Source organism: Varanus komodoensis, unplaced genomic scaffold (assembly GCF_004798865.1).
Source record: "Varanus komodoensis strain SLA01 unplaced genomic scaffold, ASM479886v1 scaffold6_1, whole genome shotgun sequence".
NCBI lineage: Eukaryota > Metazoa > Chordata > Lepidosauria > Squamata > Varanidae > Varanus > Varanus komodoensis.
The window spans coordinates 6485192-6507049 of record NW_025336345.1 but is presented as its reverse complement, the minus strand read 5'-3'; the positions used below and the strand labels follow the sequence as shown (position 1 = coordinate 6507049).

The 21858-nt window shown below is 44.7% G+C and overlaps 1 protein-coding gene across 1 annotated transcript in view; it reads right to left on the bottom strand.

Moving 5' to 3' along the window:
- The window catches only part of N4BP3 (NEDD4 binding protein 3), a 29322-nt gene extending 20752 nt beyond the window's left edge, over positions 1–8570 (bottom strand). The window contains exon 1 of the mRNA XM_044451079.1: positions 8289–8570. The gene's annotated coding sequence lies outside the window, so the exon portion shown is untranslated. The remainder of the gene's footprint in view (positions 1–8288) is intronic.
- Between the last annotated feature and the right edge of the window lie 13288 nt (positions 8571–21858).

The following is a 21858-nucleotide window of genomic DNA, read 5'->3' as shown; positions in this document are numbered from 1 at the left end:
TCCCTAGCCCCAGTTCTTTTCTTAGCACAGATGTTATTCTGACAGGAATTGTCAAGTGTCAGACTGCAAACTCTAACAACATCCAGAGGAACACTTAATTTTGTTCTATACTCCACCCTGACCTAATATTATAAGTATTTACAGGTTTTTACCAAGGAACTGCCTGAATTTGATCCAAACAAGTGAAAGGGATAAATTGATCGGTAGAAGTGAGAATAGCTAAAGCAGAGATAGGAGAGGCAGGTAAATGGAGCTGGCTCAAAAGTGAAGCTGGCAAGATCTGGGAAATTTACTGCGGCTTTGCAGATTTTTCAGAATTAATATTTTGCATATACACCTTCTGTGCTTCCAGACACTAAATCCCAGATGTCTACCTAATTCATAGAATTCCTGATGAGAAGAGTGCATGATTTGCTGCTTTGCATGATATCCAAGTGCAGCGAAAGAGCATCCTCTTTTCAGTGCTGCCATACAGCATTCAAAGCCATGCACGCTTTCAGATTTAGACATGGTACACAGGGGCATGTTCTGCTACACAAACAAGAACTGCAGGTAGGAAACGGAAGATGTAGGCAAGCAAGGATGAACTGAGATCAAGCACACAGAAGGCTATCGAGGCAATTTGAGATCTTGAGCCACCCACTGTAACAGTGAGGTTGCGCAAGGTTCATGCTCCATTCTCCAAGCAACCCAGGTCCAGAGTTCACTGCCACCAAAAGCTGGTTCCTCTTGTAACAGAAGAAAGATTGACATTAGGGCCAGAACGGGGAAGTGGGTGGAATGAGGTCATCTGAGTGGGGATGGAGACAGTATTTATTTTTTTATTTATTAAAACATTTTTATGCCGCCCCATTCGCTGAAGCCTCGGGGCGGCTTACAACACTAGATAAAACAATAAGTTAAAATATCCATATAAAATAATCATAATTTAAAACACACATTATAAAATAAGCCGCCCTGTTGTGGCGTAATGCCTGAAGAGGAAACATGTATAAGAGGCATGGGCCTATGTGTACCACCCCAATGGTCTCACACACACTGATCTTCCTGTGATGAGTGGGGAGGTCTGCAGGGGGGTTTTACTTTTGTTAGAATGCAAGTAGAACCTTTTGCACAATCAGGAAGTCCTGATAAAGCAAGGTCTGAGCAAGTGCAAGTAAAATCCCTCTGCATATTCCCCTGAGTCAGGGAGGTCAGCAGTGGGGTCAATGTGCATGAATCTGTCCCTCTTAAGCATGTCAGTGTACCACAGCCTTTCCTAACATGGTTCCCTCCAGATGTGTTGGACTACAGCTCCCATAATCCTACAACACCAAATTGAGGCACACTGTTCAGGCATAATGACTTAGGGGTTAGAGAGAGGGAACCATAAGATTGCTGCTTCCCTCTAACATTTAGCTGTCAAGGCCTGGATGGGAACTTAATGATACATCACACTTCTATATCCAAGCAGTGATATATGTGGGCTGTAATGTTTCAGGGAAAGGAAGTCCTGTCTCACCCGAGAATATTAATAGTATACTTTCCTTAAGAAAAGAAGTATCTCCAAGCTCCATGGTGTAAGAAGATATTGGAAAGGTGACTGCTTTTATGTCCTGGCTTAGAAATCAGGAAGTCAATTAAAGGCACCATCTAGTGTGGATAATGGGCATTCAGTGGAAGGCAGAAATAATCTAGAGACTAGAATTGCCTCCAAAACATTTAGATGGCCAATTTTTCTTCTCCTCATGAGGAGAAGAGGCACTACAGGATCCTTCAGGGCCTGACTATGTCCCTTCCACCCCACAAAATCCGCACCCCCCCCCCACACACACACAAACACCCACCAGTGCTAAGGAGGATCTTCTTCAGAACCCAGCTAGTGCAAAAAGGACTTCACTGACTGCAAGGGTACCGAGAGGCCCTCCAAGGGTGGGACTGGGTCTCCCAGATGTTGTTGGGAGGCCATAGTTTCGTCCCGTAGGAGATTCCAAGCTGTGATTGCATGGTATGACTTTTAAGCCAGTATCAGCTCTTTAGAGGTTTGTCATGATTCCAAACATTCAAAGTAGGTCCAAGGTTTTATAAGAATATGTAAGAGCTTAGCTAGCTCAGACCAAGGGTCCATGTTGTCCAGTATTCAGTTCCCAGTCATGGCCAAAAAGGTGCTTCTGGGAAGCCCCACAGAAGGGCATGTTGGCAAAAGGCCCCCATTTACCTACCTCCCCCAGCAGCTGGTATTTAGTACCATACTTCCTCCAAATGAGGAGGCTCTATTGAGCCAATCATCCATTCAAATCCTCTTATCATACATTCTCTGTAAATTATCCATTCTCTTTCAAGTCCAGTTTTAAAACCTTTAAGCCAGGGGCTGTCGTTGCATCTTGCAGCAGTGCATTCCATAAAATAATAATGTTTTATTTTATGTACTTCATTTTATCCATTCTGAACACTATGTTCTTGGATATTATATTAACTGTGTATTTTTGATGTTTTAAAAGCTACCTTAAGAGGGGTTTTTTTGTCTCATTGACTGTTTACAAGCATCTTTAGGTAAATAAATAATCCACTGCCAAACAATTTCAGCAGGTAATCCCTCAACTTCTAATATGAAGTAAAAGGCAGAAAATGCCTTGTTTGACTGCTCTCTATGTATTTGTTATTTTATTTATTTTTAAAAAACTTCTATTCTGCTATATAGGCCAGAGAATATGAGGGCCCTATGCATATCATGTGTAGTTTTTATTAACCTCTGTCCACCATTTTTTAAATGAGCAGAACAACAAATGTTGTATATAACTTTTTTACAGTGGGAGGCACTTCATCCTTCTTTGGATAACCTTGGTAGCCCTTTCTGCCATCTTCCAGAAATATGAGCTTTTTGAGACCACAACCCATATAGCAGTCAGGGCAAACTCTGCATTCACTCTCCTCTCATCCAATTGTCTGAAGCAGTAAATTTCCCACGAAGGTATTCATCAGGTTTAGTTTCCATTTAGTATGCTTTTATACAGCCCAAAAGCCATAGCTCTCTGGTTCACAAAGCAAAACCTACAACCATAAACTACAATAATATAGTGAAAGATAATATACAAATCTTAAGTTTATGGAGTATAAAGCCAAAGTAAAAGCCAGTGTGAAAGCCAGGGACAGTGTTGGAAGATCTTAGGGTCTGGTCAAGTGTACACAGGAGGAGACTTTTCTCAGATAACCAAAGCATTTATGACTTTGTCAGTTAATGCCACACTTTTAGTCCCAAAATGTATTGGTGAAATTTGATATGACCAAATTTGCTGGTGGAAATCTGAAATGACCAAATTTCTCATGGTCAGACAACAAACAAGAGGGACTTTTTTATCCTCAACATTGGCAACCAGTACATATCATAAAGCACTGGCATAATATGATAAAACTGGTCGGCCTTGTTAACAACTTCACTGCTCCATTTTGGACCAACTGAAATTTCTGGACCATTTCTAGGGTAGCATGTCCCCTGAACCTGCTCCAAGAGAGCCTTCACACAATATGCATTTCCTAAGCAGAAAATGCTTTTGTGTAGGAAAAAGCACAACATCCATTATATGGATGTACAGAGCACAGGTGCATGTGGATCACAGTGCCAAAGTGAGACTGGTAAGAATGTCTCCCTCTGGCAAAGTTCTCCAGCCAGACACTGTCAAACAAGGCCAGCATTCTGAAAAGAGTCTAATTCTGTGCACTACCCATGTGAACTGTATGATTTCCTCTCCAAAGAAGCTGAGGCATCATACAGTGAAAACAAGGAACAAGTCACTAGAGTTTCCTGTATCCTTCTAAATCTAATAATAGCAATTTCACAGGAAGCCATTTGTGCAACCCCCAGGCAGGTAGGGCTGATTATGTTTGGAGCGTTCATGCTTAGAAGCAATACTCAGACATTCCTTTGAGTATGAGTATTCTCAGACTTGGCTCTCCACAGATGAACTCTTTCAGAAAGAGACTTAATGCTTCTTAATACAGAGCTCACCCACTAGCCAGAATCCACAGACATCCAAATGTGATTCATCGCCATGAGGACAATGCATGACCACTCATGACCTCAACTGTGGTGCAAAAAAACCCAAAGGGGCCCACACATACAAATGGTTTGTTCTAAAGTGACTTGAAGCTATGGCAAAATTCTTATTCCCTATGACTAGAATTTTCCAGAATTCCAGTCCAGCTTTCCCAACCTGTACTATTCAGAACAACAGGGCGGCAGAGAAAATGACAGTATGAAATCTTTCAGGTACTTAAGGGCACAATGTTATGCAGGTTGAAATTAAAAAAGGCCTTCAACCCCCAACATGCCCCATGCATCAGAGTGTGTCTTTAATACTTCATGAACAGATAGATGTCAGGAATTTGCTCTTTGCTACAAACCTGAGATTCACCAATGGAAGTTTGATGCCAAAGAATCATGGAAAAGTGTGATTTGGTGCATGGAATTAAAGAATTCTGAGCCCAGGAATTTGCTTTGACATGTTGAATGGAGTCCATTGTCTTTCCACACAGAGATCCATTCCTGATTAACCCAAGGCATTTCTTTTTCTTTTCATTACAGCAGGGTGAGGAGAATTAATTTTCTTGATGCTATTGTCAAACATCTGGAAATCAAAAATACTTGTTGACCTACTGCAAATCAGCCAGAAATCTACCAGTCAATCCAGGTCCACTGTCTATCCACCCCTGATCTACATTGCTAAGCAAGAAAATAATGAAGAAGGAAAATTGCTAAGTAGTCCACAGAGAATGTTCAATTATGAAAGCCAGACATGTACACACCAAAGCCTCATAAAGTGTTATAAGGCTGCAGTCCTACACCCACCTTCCTGGGAGTAAGGCTAGTTGAGATCAAGAGGACTTGCTTCAAAAGGAACACAAAATTGTGCTTTTTGCCTTTGGAGTTTAAACAAAACTATCTTTTACTGCATGGATAGGCAACTAACGTCCTTCTCAAAGTTTTCACCTACACCAAAACATGCAGATGGAATCTGGTTTTGGAGGCAGAATTTAGATTCTTCAGAATTGCAGTTTTTCTTTTAGAAGATCTTTCTAGCATATCTTGATGGAAACATATTTGACAGATTATGAGCAATATGCAAAAGGACTACCACCAGGAAGTGGCAGGGGTGAATTGAGCCTTTTTTCCACTCAGCCTCTGTTGTCCATCTTTCTTCCTGCCAACACTATTCCTTCAACATTTTGTAAAATACAAAATTCAACACATTCATTGTTTTGCAAAATACCAAAACTTGAGTTAGGGCAAAATTCACAAAATGGAAATAATTTTCAAAATAAACCCATTTTCATATGGTACTTAATTTGTGTAATATAATTTCAGATATCAAAATTGTCCTGATCCAGACACGATGAGCACAGCCTTTTTCTGCAGACAAAACCCTTTTCTTGAAGGGGGAAAGTGTGATCAGTTTAAGTCTGCACAGTACTTAAAGTCTGATGCTGTGTAACACATCTGGTTATGGAAAGTGAGAAAGCCAGAACAAATAGATGTGGTAAGCTACCTTGCTGTGTCTGTAATTTCTGGTACAAGTGGAGAGGTACAAATACAAGTCCAAGCTTCATAAAGTTCTTATGAGTTTGAATTTACAATCCACAAGCCTAACTTGGATTCCTTTGCCAAGACAGAGGATCAAAGAAACCTCAGTGCAACCTTTAATGTTTGTTTGATATTTCTGCACACTTCAGATAAGACTACCTGGTAAACCGATTGAAGGAGGTAGCCTGATCTGAGCCCTCAAAGGTGAATGATTTGCAGTAATGAAAACATAAATACGCACTCTTCTGATCTGGGTTATATTTTGCTTGTGGCACTGCTTGATGATGTACGCCTGGAACTCAACCAAAGAACTTGTGCAACGTTGATCTTGTTGGATTTTTTCAGTGTTCGATTAGAGGTTGGGAATTTCCCTCAGCGATCAGTGAGCCTGGGGGCTTTTGTGTTCCCCTGCAGTGCCTAGCTAGTCTTGCAAAAATGAATCATCTCAAGCTATTTTTGAAGCCCACCCACTTACTGTTTCTAGCAAACTGTATTCTGCTTTGTGTACCTAGATCCACAGGTAGGCGAGCTTGTGCCCAGTAGGTTAATTTTTCTGCCTCTCTAACCAAAGACTTGATAGATGCCACTGATAATAGGATAAAGGCATTGAGACTTTGGGGTCTGGCATGTATTTGATGGATTGTCTGTGAATGGTTCTGTCACTGGCAAAACGGTCCCAGAGGTAGTGGTGGACGTGTCTAATTTATTCTGGATATTCTCTGTGGAATCCTCCAGGGTTCCATCTTGTCCCTTCTCCTCTCCAACATGCATGTGTGGCTCTTGTGAGGATCTGGAGACAGGTATCTGCAATACGCTGAGGAGACTCTGCTTAGTTTTTTCTCCCAGGCAGTGTGGTTTGGACAAGTTGACAGAATGTTTGTCAGATACTATCAGCTGAAACGAATTGAAAGGCCTTTCACTGATGAAAGCTCGCACTTCCCAGATCACAACGAATTTTTTAAAAAGGCAAAGCTCTGAGGGTAACTTTTGACAGGGATCCCAATAAAAAGATGAAGTATTCAACCACTGGCTCAGTTTGTATCACACCATATTCAAGTGTATGGTGCCCTCCTATGGGGCGGGGGGCAGAATATGCGCTTGGGATGGTTCAAACCACTCCAGGGTGGTCTCTTACAACAATGGAGTTACATTCTTAGCAGAAGAAAGCAACCTCTTGTGCTGGCTTCATTCAGTTCATTCTGGCCAACAATCCTGATATGTAGCCTGCATTCATTGATTACACATATTAGAAGCCCCAAGTGGGATTCTTTGTCCTTGCAAGGCAGGGAAACCAGGCAGAATCAAATCATGGTCTTGATTGGCCTTCCCTAACCTGGTGCCCTCCATATGTCTGGACTTCCCACCTGCTCCAGCCACCATGGCTTATTTATTTATTACATTTCTATACTGCCCAACAGCCAAAGTCTAATGGGCAGGAATGTTAAGGGTTATATTCAAAACATCTGGAGGGCACCAGGTTAGGGAAGGCTTATTTTCATGGCTTCTTGTGGCTTCTCTCCTTCCGAGAAGTGGAGAAAAAAAGGATAATGAATAGTGGAACTAGAATAGGTGTAAGAGAGGACATACTCAAGATCATGCTGCCATTTTCCTGATTCAGTTTATCCAGAATAACTGCAACATCTTGGATTTGCGTTCACAATTGCTGATGTAGACCTCAACATGCAACTCATATGAAAATATGAATTAAACAAAAAGAAAAGTCAATGTGCTCCCTCACTGCTCTTTAGTGCTGTCTGATGTGACAGCACAATAGCTATCCATGAATTATTATTATATTTTATATTCATTAATATAAATGGACAACCCTGTCACCAACCAGGAGGGTGGCCAAAGAAGTTGGGGGTCAGTTCATCTAGACAAAATTGTAAACTATTTTGGCAGAAAATATTTGATGCCACCATCTCCTCTTGCCATATTCTACTTGTCCGACGTAGTGGGTAAATCGTGCACACACACACGCACACATCAAAAGTATAATGTGTTCCGGTTTAGCCAGATCTACAGCTAGGCAAAAAATAATCTCGAAATGAATGTCACAACATAAAGTTATCTGGGAAGCAAACCCTGCACGAAGAGACATTCAGAGCGTAATCCAATTATTATGCCGACCCTAATTTCCAGCACACGAAAAACCCGAATTTCTTCCTGCGCACAACCTTCACTGCCCAGTTCTAAACAGGGGTCTCCCTCGCAAATAAAAGGACGCACCTCCTCCCCCCCCCCCCCCGCGCCCCCGTCCGCGACTCAAAACTCGCTCAAGCCACCGGATCGCTCTTCGCCTCCGCGGGCTGAAAACCCGCTGCCGAGCAGCCCTTTTAGCACCGCCGCTCAAGCCGCGGAGGCGACGGGGGAGCATGAACAAAACCAGGCAGGTCTCCCCAGCTCGAAGTGCCTCGACCCCTTCATCTCCTCTCCCTCCGCAGTCCTAAAGACCGGCCCCATATGCCAGCAGGGATCCCCCCCCCCCGCGACCGCTGTCGCCCCCGCGGGGTCCCTTCTGCCGCGGAGGACGCTGGAGGCTGCCTTCAGAGACAGGCGGGAAACCACGTGGAATGAATTCAAATAACCCGAATGGGGGAAAGGGGCGACCAGGCGCTACTGTCCCAGAAGGGGCTGAGAACAAAGAGGCAGCAGCCGACTGGACAGATCCCTCTCGAAGCGGGACTCCACCAGGCTTCCCTGAAGCCAGGGGCACCCGGCGGCGACTCACCATCTTTGCTGCATGTAGCCCCGATCACCGGCTACATCGGATCAGGCTCCATTCCGTAATCTCCTCCTGCAGCCCCTCAGCTGGCCCTTCCTTCCCTCGCTGCGATTTGAACACCCCACTAGAGGCAAGGAGCCCGGGAGTCTCTGGCTGTGCTGCTGAGGAGGAGGCAAAATCCGGTCTGGATTTGCTCCGCAGCTGCGCCTACCCACGCTTTAGAAGTGAAGGGAGCGAGGGCACAAACGCGTTCCGCTGCTGCGAGTGCAGCGATAAAGCACGGCCTGGATTACACACATCCTGCCGCTGGACTTGGCCTTCCAAACTAAAATGAGGCAGGCGGGGAAGGCTGCACCCTGCCAGGATGTTTCAGCGGCCACTTACTTTGGGTGTAGCTCCACTGACTCAGGTAAATTTGCTTTAATATGCAGCTGGACACATTTCTCCGCAGTTGTTAAAAAAACATGTGCAGTGGAAACTAAGTTTTTGTCCAGTTAGCGATATGACTTTCATTTTTTATTGTTTTCCATTAGAAACATTCTGGGAGGTGCTCTGGCCAGAGGGAGACTACAGTAATTCCTGTACAATGAAAAATAATTATCAGAATAATACCTGAGACTCCGGTGGAAAGCAAGGATGAGTGCCTGTGTAGTTCAAGTGCTGAACAGGGACCTGGGAGATCCAAGTTCTACTTCCCACTTGGTCATGAAGCTCACTTGGATTAGTAACTAACTTTCAGCCTGACCTACTTCACAAGGTTGTTGTGAGGACAAAAGAGAGAAGAACGGGATTATGTGAGCCTCTTTGGGTTCCGTGCAGGAAAAAAAGTGGGCTATAAATATAATGTTTAGAGAAAATGAGTACAAAACAACTGAAAACACAGGAAGCAAATATGTAGTGACATCAAGCATCAAAGAGAAGCCAATATCCCTAATTCTAAGTGGATGGAGGGGGGAATTTGCCTAGGGATATTCTGGAGGGAGGGAGGGGAAGAGTGCAAGAGGGTAGTTTATGTATAAACTGGAAATTGCTTTTTCTATCATTTCAATGCATGTGCTCACAAGCTCCAGGTTCAAGTGTGGTTCACATCAGTTGTTGTCCTTTGGTGTGACTGATCTTGTCTTCCAGGTTTTTGATTTTTAAGACTTCTTGAAACTTATCCAAGAACAAAGGTATGTGATAACATACGGAAATCCCTGTGTGACATTTGAAAAACAAATGCAATCAGTAGAGCTCAGTGAGTGCTAATAGATGGTCTTCAGACTTTAAGTGGGTGGCTGTGTGTTTCAAGCCATCATTCAGTTGTAAACCCAATACACCATCTGTAAAATGAGGGTAATAGCAGCCCAATCCACAAAGTTGTTGTGAGGGTCATAAATCACTCTTGCCACTAACCGTGTTTTCTAATAACAAACAATATGAAGTACAGATGCACAGTGCAATTTGTGCTAAGCTTCATTCATTAAACTTTAATAACCTATGCTAGAGAGTTTCTGTCCTTGCTATACCGAGAGGATATTATATTTTGTTAATTAATGGCTTATGGGGAAAGATGTAACTGTACTATTACATTACCCCTGTTATGATCAGCTAACAAATCAATGTGTCTGCCCCTCTACCTTGACAGATCTGCCCATCAGCCCAATTTAGCAGAGGCTATAAAACAAGAGCAGAGAATGAAGAATAACAAAGGGTGATGATTAAATGAACAAAGAGAAGTAGCAACTATTGAAAATGTAAGTGGGGATTCAGGAGGACTTACGATTAGGGCAGGAAGGAAGACATTTCAGAAAACAGGCAAAGCACATGTGTATACAGCCCATCTAAACAACAGCTTGGCATATCACAAATGTTTTCTAATTTAAACTGTAATAAATCCATCCCATATCTCTATGCATCTTAACTGGAGCCATTAGCATCCAAGGTGCTTCCAAATGCACTGTAAAAGCCCAGCCCTTCTCTTTTATCATAGCAGTGGGGAAACCTGCCTAGAATTGGATGCTGTCACTCTGTGCCAGAGTGGGAACTGGTAGCCCTCCAGATGTTTTCTCCTGCAGCTTCTATCATTTTCCACCATTGGTTATGCTGGTTAGCACTGCTGGGAGTTGTTGACTAAAATGTCAATGTCTGGAGGATGAAAAGTTGCTAGTCCCTGTACTCTACACTTTCAGGAAGGGCGTCCGTTTTTTGCAACCAAAAGCAAGAGATGGTTTGCTAGCTTGAGGCAAGGACTGCAAGGCTAAAATCACATACTCTGGAGTTATCCTGCAAAGGTGCTGTCCAAAGCAAGATGTTTGAACCATAGGGCCAGCTGGGAGGATCCTAAGCCTATTGTAGCACTGAGCCTCTGCACTATTACTGGAAGATTCCTTACAGTCAAACTATACATTATGTTAAATGTCCAGTTGCATTTAAGGGATCAGTCTTGTTTTTACAACTGCAGCTACTGGGGTGGGGAAAGTTTGGTTGCTGATCAGGATGAGGACCATGGCACATGGGGAAGGACATTTAATGGTCCCCTGTGCTACAGTCCCATATGAAACTTGACCCAAGAGGGAACCAGCCATCTTAACCTTGCTGAGTTCGATTCTTTTTAAGCACACACGACTTTGTGCATCAGCAAGTGGAAACAGATGGTACTGGGTACTGAAAAGATCTGTTGCTCAGGCCCACAGGGCACAAAAAATGCCGGTTATTACATATGCTAATTTATATATGCCCTAAGTCTCTGCGAGTGGGTCCTTAAGGGGCCGGTCTCCTAAGGACACCTCTATTCATAAAGGGGGCTGTAGGGACAGGGGAAAAGAGGGTATTTGATTTCCTCAGGCAGAAGGATTCAAGGGGAGATGAAGCGCTGGTGGGCAAAGGGCCACCTGCTCCACGTGGCTCAGATGCAGGTAAGAGTTGCTTACCCTTGTTGCAGCACCTGCTCGTAGAGCGCAGATTGGTGGGGCAGAAGGCCTTCCAGAGATCTGGGGCTCCAGCCCTGGTGGGCCACCCTCTAACAACGCCTCTGAATGGACCCATGGGAGGGGTGGAGGAATAGGGCCCTTGCAGAGGAGCCATCCCCACAAGCTGCTCCCCTGCCCCTCTTGTTGGAAGTTAGAGTCAACCTAGCCGATGTCTCATTGGACACTCCACTCCTGCGCTTATTCTTACCCAGGCTGACTTTGCCAAGAAGGCATGTTGTGATGCTAATCTGCACAGCTGAAGCCCATCTGCCCCCTCCTCTCCAGCCATGAGATCCCACAGTTGTTACCTTTTGACTATAATTCCCCCCTCATTTCCAGCTGCTAAATCACATTAAAGAGGCTAAAAATACATGCAACACTCCCCTGATGTGTCAGCATTGCTTTACACGGAAAAGTAATTGCCACAGAGATCATGATCTGGAGGAGAGGCATCCGCTAGATGCTGGCAACCAGAGAACCCCCTGCCCGAGATGCAAAAATAAGATTTAAAACAATGCAGGGAAACTATGTGGCCCTGACAGACAGAAGGCTTCAGCTGTACTGGAGCTTGTGGGTGGTGAAATTAGTGGGTAAGGAAGTACTGCGATTCCCTGAGTCAATTACTGCCTTTCACAGCTATCTGAATGAGAGGAGTTCTTCATACCAGAGCCAACCCTTTCGGCACTTCCAAAATCCAAGGGAGCAGAGCAACAGGAACCTTGCAATGAGAAGGTATCCCGAAAGGACTCTTTGCACTGCAGAGGATTGCTGCACACCGTGCAAGTGGCCAGAGTCACCGAGAACAGTATTACATGCGTCTTGCTTCCCTAACGCTTAACAGTTCCATGACTGTGCTTCAGTTTCATATAGATGAAAAGGAGTCTTATGAGGCCTTTGTAATCATTGCTTTATTTATAAATATGCAGGTCAACTGTGTTGGAAGTAAATAGGCTCCTGCAGCAGGTTGCACTGTCTGCTCTTGCCTCAAATTCCAAAGAGCCTTTGTTTCCATCCCCCAAGGCTATAAAGGCACAAAACCCTCCTAACTATCTGGCCGACATCTATCTTTAAATGCAGACTGCAAAACTGGCTCCAGACTCCTCTTCCTTCCTCTGTGCTAACAAGCTGGTATTTGTTACAGCCCCAAAGTCTAATGGATATTCCATACCAAGGGCTGGAGAGAGATTCCAGCTAAGAAGGAACATTACTGTTATTTCATTTAGGTTGCTCAGTCATAGGCTGATTCATAGTGTAATTTATATTAATACCTAGCTTGGGAGACTGTTTGCTGTTGTGTTATCTTTGCATTTTATTTTAACTGTACTTTCAAAGCACTTTGTACACTATCCTGTGATTTGATCATAAAGGGCAATATATAAATAATCCAGATTGGCAGACAGTTTGTAGTAGACATGACTAGCCACAGAAATACATTCATGCATGGTGTGCACATATAACATACAACCCAGCATATGCTATGACTGGTCAGATAGAACACATGAGCAAGTGAGAGATCTATAGGCTGGCAATCAGGATGCGGCCCTTAATCAAAAATACTTTAGCACCATAAAAAGTAAGGAAGTTATTTTAATTTATTCTTATTTTAAGGAAAACAAAATAGGACTTTGGATTTTTCCAAGGAGGGAACATGTCACAACATGAATATACTCTCTTGGGTATGTTCATGATCATGTAGCCCAACGGAAATGTGAATCAGTGGACTACCCTGACATCCGTCTTATATACATGTATGTATGCAAAAAGAAAAACAAAGACAAACAGCCTTTTTTAGGAATCCTAGTTTTGAGCATAGTGTGGTTTGACGAGACATTCACAGGGAACAGACTGTCACCAGGATGAATCAGTGCTGTGGGACTGCATTCCAAATTTAAGACAGGCAGAGAAGGAAATTCCTCTATGGCTGCTGTTGTGATTATACCAAAAATGAGTCATTGTCTCAATGTGCATATGGATCTCAGCCCCACATTTGCTGAAAGAGCAGAGAATGCAGGTGCAAGGGCACCCTTTTATAGGAGACGTTCAGTGGGCAGGAAGGAAGACTGCTTAATTCCTGGCATGCCAGCCTGAGCTCCCTCTAAGCTCCTACTTTCCCCTCAGGCAGCCAGGTTCATTTCTGTGTTAGAGCCTGGCTGGAGTTGGTGGAGGAGGATCAGAAATGGTCAGAGGCTGTTTGCAGGAGGGAAACCGGAGGCAGAGGGAAGGTGGAGCTGCTACTCGCAGCCCTCACCATCACCTTCCAGGAGCAACATGCAGATGGAAGCTGCATGAGTCTCTCAGAACATCGAGTCTGGCTCAGTCTTTGTGGATTTTTGAGATTAGAAGTTTGGTAGAGACAGTTGAAATGAATGGAGTTGACACCCCTTCCTTCCTGCTTTACAGTTCTGTGCTTTTGCTGAGTGATGACGATTCGGAGACAGAGAGAACTTGGACAGGAGGTAAAGCAATGTGTCCAGCATGCAAAAGTAACCATTTCGGCCAAGAGACGGTGCTGCCATTTTCATTGTGAACTGGAGGATGTTTGCTTTCCTCCTTTCTTGCTTACTTTAGGAGACTTATTGTCAGCATCTGCTGTGGCAGCTTGGTTCTCTGGAGGGGCTCATTCCCAGACAGGTTGCTGAGTCACAATAAGGCATGGTTCTGCTATGATGTCAAGACAATCAGGATCTCTGCTTCCAGACAGCATGTCAGCTGGACAGAGATGTCTTGACTTCACCCCAAACGGTGTCTGTCTCTGAGTGCCTAGACTGAAAGTCAGCAGACCCAAGACTTTTTGCTGCCTGAGGCATTTCTGCATCATGCACAGATGCCAAGAGGAATTGAAGTTGAATTTTACTTTCAAGCTAGCAATAGGAGAGTATCCGTCTTCACAACTGAGGATGTCAGGCTAGTTTAGGAGGTGCAAAATGGGCCATATGGCATACATAGTTCTGCCCTCCAGCAGAGAAGGGCTGGGAAGTGGTGGGGTGGGGGTTCTGCCCAAGGGAATGCACACAGCACACCCCTCCAAGCACAAATCCTCAGATGCCTCACTTTGCTTTATGATAGGGACAAATCTATTATACATGAATAGTCAGAATTACCTTCTGTTCTGGTACAACAGTGCATGCTCGATCCATACCATACTAATTGCCAATTCCCCAGTCCTCATGCTCTCCCCAGAGCTCATAGGAATTTACAAGCTAAAACAAAAAGGGCCCAATCAGAGCATGTTGTAAATTGCTACAGGAGGAGCTGCTGCCTGCTTCTGTACAATTAACCTGCAGAGGAACTGCTGTTTTGTGGCAGCAGCTCAGACCTGCCGGGACTTGCCAAGCACATTGCCCTGCAGCTAACGGGACATACGGCACCTTGACATATCTCCTTGCGATTCAGATTGTGCAACCCACTGCAGTCAATAACAGGAAACAGAACTGGCTCAAGATGAAACGTTTTGACTGCATGATGAAGCATCCCAAATTCCCAGCCATTTGCAGGTCAGAGTCTGGAAATCTGCCTGGGATTCCAGCTCTGACTCTCTGATGTAATCCCTGCTAGGGATTTAGCATTTTCTGAGTGCTTAGAGGTACAAAGTAATCTACTGATACAGGGGGCTTCCTGAAAGATTTGTCTTCCTTTCTAAAGATGATGAGGCAGCACAGAGCTGAACCTTCTTTGTCCCCACCCCCATCTCTTTGAAAGCCTTGGGCATGGAGAATCCGTGGGTGGGCAGATCATAACCTGTAATCTCAGCCAGCAAAGGCATACTCTTGATTTCCTGAAATATGTTGAGAGGCCCTTCAGAGAGCTCTGACACTTCTACCAAAACAAAACAAACAAGGAAGAATCAATATACTGGAAGCAAAGCTTATTATTTGAAGCCCCCCCACCCCAACAAGCCTTCATATGAACAGGAAATGCATAGGTATTTAGTGAGGGTGATACATTCAGACTTCGGCAGGCTGTCACTTCAGTGCTTCACCCCAGAGACTGTTGAGCCTCGCCGGTATAAATGGGAAAGTCAGTTGTGGCCGAAGACAGCGTTTCTCTTGCACATCAGACTCAGCATAAATGCATGCAGCTGATAGCGCAGTTCATTACTCAGAAGTGGGTTCCAGTGATTTCAGGGAGATAGTTCTAAGAACGCTACTCTGCAGCAAGATCCCATGCATGCTTACTCACAAGAAAGTCCCCATAACCGAGTCCAGCGGGACTTGCTCCCAGGTGAACGGGCATTGGATTGTTCTCCTGGGGGCGGTAAAGGATAACAATCCAATGTTATGGCATGCCAGGTGGATTTTGGGCATTAGAGCCAAGCTCAGGGCCTGCTTCTGTTGGGTTCAGTTACTGACACCAGCCTTCCCCAACCTGGAGGCCTCCAGAAGTTTGGAAAGCAATTCCGAGTGGCCATCTTGGCTGGGAATAGTGAGAGCACCACACTGGGAAGGCTGATCTCTGCACTGGCAGCTGAACTGAGCTGTTAGAATGTTTTGCTGGAACGGTGCTGTGCACCAGGCTAGCTTCAGGGCAACTGCAGACCTTTGAGCGTTTGGAGGGTCAAGCACTGCGCTGTTGCGCTTGGAAGCCAGAAGCGCTTCTACTTTGTGGACCTCAGAACTCAGAATAAAGAGTAAGTGGCTTGTATGAGAAGCGCAGCCAGCAGTTCACATCCCACTGGCACGCAGGAATGGCCACATTTGCAACATGATCCCAGGACACCGAACTCTCTGCAGCAGTGATCGCTGGGCAGACATGCAAGTAAACTTGGCTTGGCAAGCCGGTCCTCTGCTCTGCCATTCCATTATGCGGATGAGACATGACACACACGGTTAATGGCTCTGAGTCAGCCTTGCTCCCTCCCAGCCACATTCTGGGTTTTGTTCCTTTCCGTCCCCTCCCCAGCTGTCACAGGCTCATGAAGCCGGGATCGGGGGCGTGTTGTCAGGGAGCCTCCTGGCTGGGTGTGATGGTTACACCTGGGATGGATGCCAATAACACCGCAGTTCAGATCAAAACAGGAACCCAGGCAGAGCACCTTCTGGCTTAGTAATTACACACTGTGCTCCTAACACATGCTCTGCGCTGGGTGTGTTCTCCCTCAGCTACACACGACATGTTCCAAACCTCTCCTCTCCGCAGCCTGCCCTCCAGACTGTTCCTGCTGTGCATTCCCAGGCATGGACATCAGCCCTTGGGTGGCCATGTGTCCTCTTTTATAAGAGGGCAGTCTCTGGTTGAAGAGTTGCCAGGGGACCATCATCTGCTTGAATGCCCCAGTCTGGTTTCAAGAAAAAAGAGCCAGAGGAACTGTCTCCCATCCACAGTTAGCTGCACAGCAAACTGAACAGGTAGACACATTAGTCACCTCTTCCACACCTCAATAAGATGAGCTGTACCCAGTTGTACTCTATTTCTAACCAAACTCTTATAATTATTTCTAAATGTGTATCCCTGTATACAACTTAGCATTTCATGCAAACCATCTATCATTTTTGGCCCCGTTTAGGGCCATGCCACTGCTCTCCTCAAAAGTCAAGCCTCCAAATTCAAGGACATTTATGCCTTTGACTTTCCCTCCCATCATACCAGGTCACTTCTAACCTATAATGTTCATTCCCAACATGGTCCCTGCAGAGGATTTTTTCTAGCACTCACATGTCTGTGTAGTTCTTCTCAATAATTATGTCACATAATTTGGTCAGCAATGTTGCTGTTAACAGTTAGGGTCTTTCCCCCTCACACTTCCCAAATCTTAAATATTTTCCTCCTGCCATGTGTATCTATCTACTCTGTCCCTGATCTTTTTGTATCTTCAGCAAAAGTATATCTCCACAGATGCATACATTTTTGGAGCCATCCCGAGATGCTAGTGGTGGACAGGGTAGAAAAGCTTTTAATAAATAAATAAATAAATAAATACATTTCCCCATGTGCTACAGGTGAAGGCTACAGTGACAGATCTGATGCCACTTCCGTGCGTTCCACTGTTACACCTGAGGCCCTGAGTGGTGATGCATTCTTATCTCTCTTTCTCTCGGACCAGGTGGTAGCACAGAGTCAGGGATGTCAAGAAGACAGGACTGACTCGTGGAGCTTTCTGTTCAAGTGTGCTACACACTCACACTGCCTGAGCGAGTCGCAGCACCCATCCCAGCAGGTAGCCATTCAAGCACTGTGATATCCCCAAAGCTCAAATGGGCCTGGTGCTCCTGCCCGAACACTTGCAGGCCTTTGCTCATGTTTCCATGCCATCTGCTAACCATGCACATTCACGTGTTAGCCTGGGTCTTCTGTTCCTCTTGCTGGTTACCACAAGGGTGCAGACAGGGGCAGCTGGTGGCCGAACTGACCCCACCCTGCAGCACTCTGGCAGAAAGAGACAGGCAACCCTCTCGCCACTATTGCCCTAGGATCCTACGCGGTGGCACACGAGTGCTAAGCAAGCTGCCAACGTGAAGGAAATGGGTTGCCAGCCTGTTTCTGCCATAGTGGGCAGAGAATGATTCCCGGCATCTTTCATGCACATTTCCATTACTCTTAATGTGCAACATGCATTCCTCACTAATTACACTTGATTGGTGTAAAGTGATCTACATAGGGTTGTTCTTAAAGGCTCCTTGGAGACTAACTCGTTCAGGATGTGGCCACCATCAGGGCAAAATGAGCAAAGGTTCTGCCATAATATGGCCGCTAAAAGCCTAACCTTGTAAGAACAGCTTTGGACTTAAGATGGGATTCCTGATCTGATCGGGAATCCATGTTACAAGTCTTGCTTCTCATTTACACCTCAGAAATGCCAATAGGCCCATCCTTTGGAGGTGCACTCTTAGATATGCACATTGTTTACCTGTCCTGGAAGTTCTCTCTTCATAGTTCCTTCATCTCTGTTGTCTTATCCTAATAATCCTCCACCCCACTCCAAACTGTGTAAGTAACTGACAGGTTATAAAAGCATTTTGTATAGACTTCATCTTTGTAGTCCCTTTGGGGGCTACCTAAATGCTGCACGTTATCCAAATAAACTGTAAATGTTCTTTTGATTGCACACCCCCAGTGGACTCTCCTTGGGATTCCCCCCCCCCCCACTCTTGGCACTACCTACCACTGTCCTAGTGGTGATGGGCAAATCTGTAAGTTTCTCTTTCTCTCACATTTGAATTTCCCCCAATCTCAAGTCCTTTCCAACCATGTTAAACCTGCCTGCAATGTTGCTTTTAAGGATGAGGAGCCTGTCCAGAAAAAAGGGCATCACACCCTACTTCACATCATGAAGGCAGATGAATGCATATTCCAGCACACACTTTTAAGAGTTAATCACTCAAAGCCCACTCCCGGGATGATCATATCTGTAAGTCAGACTTTTCCCCACAATCAAATAGGTGAAGTCTCAATTCTGTGAATTTTGATAAGATAAAATATTTTTTAAAACACTTACCCATCTGCCTGGGCCATGAGGTGACTTTGGTGAATAGCACAACCGTGTAACTCAGTTACACCAAGTATCAGGCAGCAGCAAATAATCCAGCCCCTAGGAAAGCCAACAATTTTGGGTGAAAGAGCTTGACTTGTGGAGCCTGGATGAATTAAACTGGCTCTACATTCTGCCCAATCTTGAGCAGCAGCAGCAGTGTCAGTAGCAAGCAAAGACCAAGCCAAGGATTGATGAGCAGGGTTTGGCATGGCATGGAAGACTCTGAGCAAGGCTGCAGCCTTTGTGATCGAGCTGTAGCACTGCACGGGAAAAGCAACACAAAACGACCCACACTGTATTTGCAAGTATGCTCATGGCTAGACAGAGGTCTAAGGACAGGCTGACCATGATAATGTCTGGCCTGTGGCAGGAGAGGAATGAGAAGAACCCATCCCTACTTAATGGACAGTTGTTGGGATTAAGTATATCACACCACCAGTAATCTGAAGATTGAGATTCTTTTCTGTTGCCAAAATACTCCTTGAAATTTGCAAAAGAAAAAAAGAACAGAACACTGTTGAAAAGAAAAGAACATGACCGAGTCCTAAGGAGAAAATGAATTAGCAGCATGACCAAAACAGTGAAAGTTAAGGCTGACTCAGATTCATTTGGGGAACGTCATTAGGTTTGTCTAGTGCTTTTAAGCTGCAGTGTGGCCAGGAGAATGGTTTTGTTAGAAAGGACAGCCAAAGCAAAGAAATAAATGACTGGAAAACTTTTAAAGGTATTATCTACTCAGAAGCCTTAAGAGAAGTGGACTATTTTGGAACATTATGGAGAAGAGGTCATGACTGATTGATTGATCAATGGTTGAAAGCCTTGACAACCAACTTCAAAACATCTTCTAAATATTTAGCTGGTGCAAACTGCAGTTCATCTTTTCGGAAGGCTGCTTCCAGCTGAGAAACTATGAGCAGTTCAGGCTTTATTACATCAGTAGGTCATTTTCTGAGGATTATTCCAGCTACAGTATATTGTAAATATCTGGTCACGTTAGTTTATTTTAATAGAAAACTTGGCTGTAGCCCTATATAGTTTAGGTATTGTGTTTCTGAAGGACAAACAACATGAAGATTTACAAAACATTATTTGCTCATACACAGTAGGTGGAACCCAAAATAAAATGTTGCAATGGGTCCTTCCTGCTCACATGAGTATCCCTGCTCAGTTAGAACTCTTCTCTCCAAGTGCGGTATTCCTCCACTCCAGGTATTTTCCCATATTCCATTTTTTTTTTTTGCAAGTTACTTAATGTAAAGCAGATACTGCCCATGTTCAGTAATGACTGAAAAAAATGGGGTGAGCACTTGCCCCTTAGTTTTAAAAAAGATTTTCTTGTACCTATGCAAATCTATGGGTGTCTCATTTGTGTTGATGCCTCCATCTTCTTATCTCTCAGTGACTTTGTTTTGGCTCCAGTTTTGTTGATCCTGAGTTCTCTGAGGGAGTGATGATTTTAGTGTGTATTTTCTCAAAAATCACATACATTTTTATTGCTATTTTCTTAAAAGTGTTGTTTGTGGCTTCCAAAAGCCATTTCTTCAGCACATGTACTCGAAAATGAGTAAGATTTATATAGGCAACTCTGTCTTTGCCAGATATATATACTGACTCCACCCCTAATTACATTTCTATTTATGCCGAATTGAACTGCCAAAAAATAAACAAGCCATACAAAATTGTGGCCAGGTAGCTGCATCCCGCTATCCGTGTTTCAAAAGAATTCACACTGACAAGAGAATGTTTTTACTGAAGTGCAATAATTTAAGGGGAGGGTGGCGATGTCTTCGCATTTTGCAAAGTTCTCTTCAAATAAGTAGCTGGGAGAACCAAGGCCCTTGCGGTTCACAAGCCAGCAAAAGTGTGCTATTGCACACGTGTCTTTCCCATGTAGAAGTATTTAATTAGGGGAGTCAAGATGCAACCGCTCCAGTGCACACAGGCCGTTCCAGCAGCTTCCTGAAGCTCATGTCCGCCACATCCTAATTCCAAAACAGGGTTGTTTCTTTTGCCCCCTTCCCAAAGCAAGCGAAGACGCAGCCCGTATTCAGCTGAATGGAGTAACGCGGCGCCTTCCGGCTTGTAGATCGAGCGCCCCCTAGAGCGCGAACGACGTCATTAGCAACCTGTGCGTTTTGCCTAATCTGATACCCGTTACTACCCAGTGTTTGTCTTAGACCAGCCAAAAGATCAGGAAAATGTGCAAGAATTTCGAAATTTCCGGATCTTCTCATCAGGCAAGAGGCTTGGTTTCTGTGAGGCACATTCTTCATGGCATACTACTGTGCATTCCCCCCACCCCCATCTCAAGGGGAACAGCAAGAAAGAAAGTATTGTTCCTAACGTTCCCTGGACATTTCCTTCTTATTACTTTCCCAGCGTGCACTTGCTTAAAGAGAATGTCAAATAATACGTCGCTTTTGGACAAAAGTCACACGTAGGAGTCGTTTGGGTAAACGTTTGTGCAAATTCTGCAAGCGCCGGGGGATTCATCTTTGTTTCCTTGTTTTTATCGATGTTAATTGTGGAGGAAAACTTCGTTTACCCAATTCATTCGATTCAGAGATATCCTGAGACAAGTGGAGGGGGGCTTGAAAGACCCCGTAGACCCCCGAAAAGACCCGAACGTGGCTGATCTGTAGGTATGTGTTGTTTTTAATACATTTCCCAAGGCAAGAGGCGGAATTCAGCCTGCCTGACTGCCTGGATCGTTGGGCACATGTGAAGGAGGTCGTGCTTCCTGAACACTTTTCTAGCTAGAGACATCCAAGGAGAGCGAATTTTGACAGAAGTGATTTCGCTAAAATTGCGAGCAACAAAGCTCCGGCCCGCCCAACAGAGCCACTTCTCCTGCTTGGAAAACCATTCCCGCCAGCACCGGCTAAGCTCCGCCCACCAGCCGAGTAACACGCGCCAACTCCGCTAAAAGTGGACTTTTGTGGAATATAGGGCGGGGCTAGTTATAGCCCTGCCCACTTGATTGTCCCGCGGATTCCGTGTTCTTAAAAAGGAATCCCTTGCTTTATCCTCGATATCGTTGATGGAACAACTTGGAGGAGGAGGAGGGATTGGCTACATGGCGCAGCACATAAACCAAGGCGGGACACGGTCCTTGCCAGTGATCGGGTAGTTATCCCATCTAAACAGCTGGAAAGCT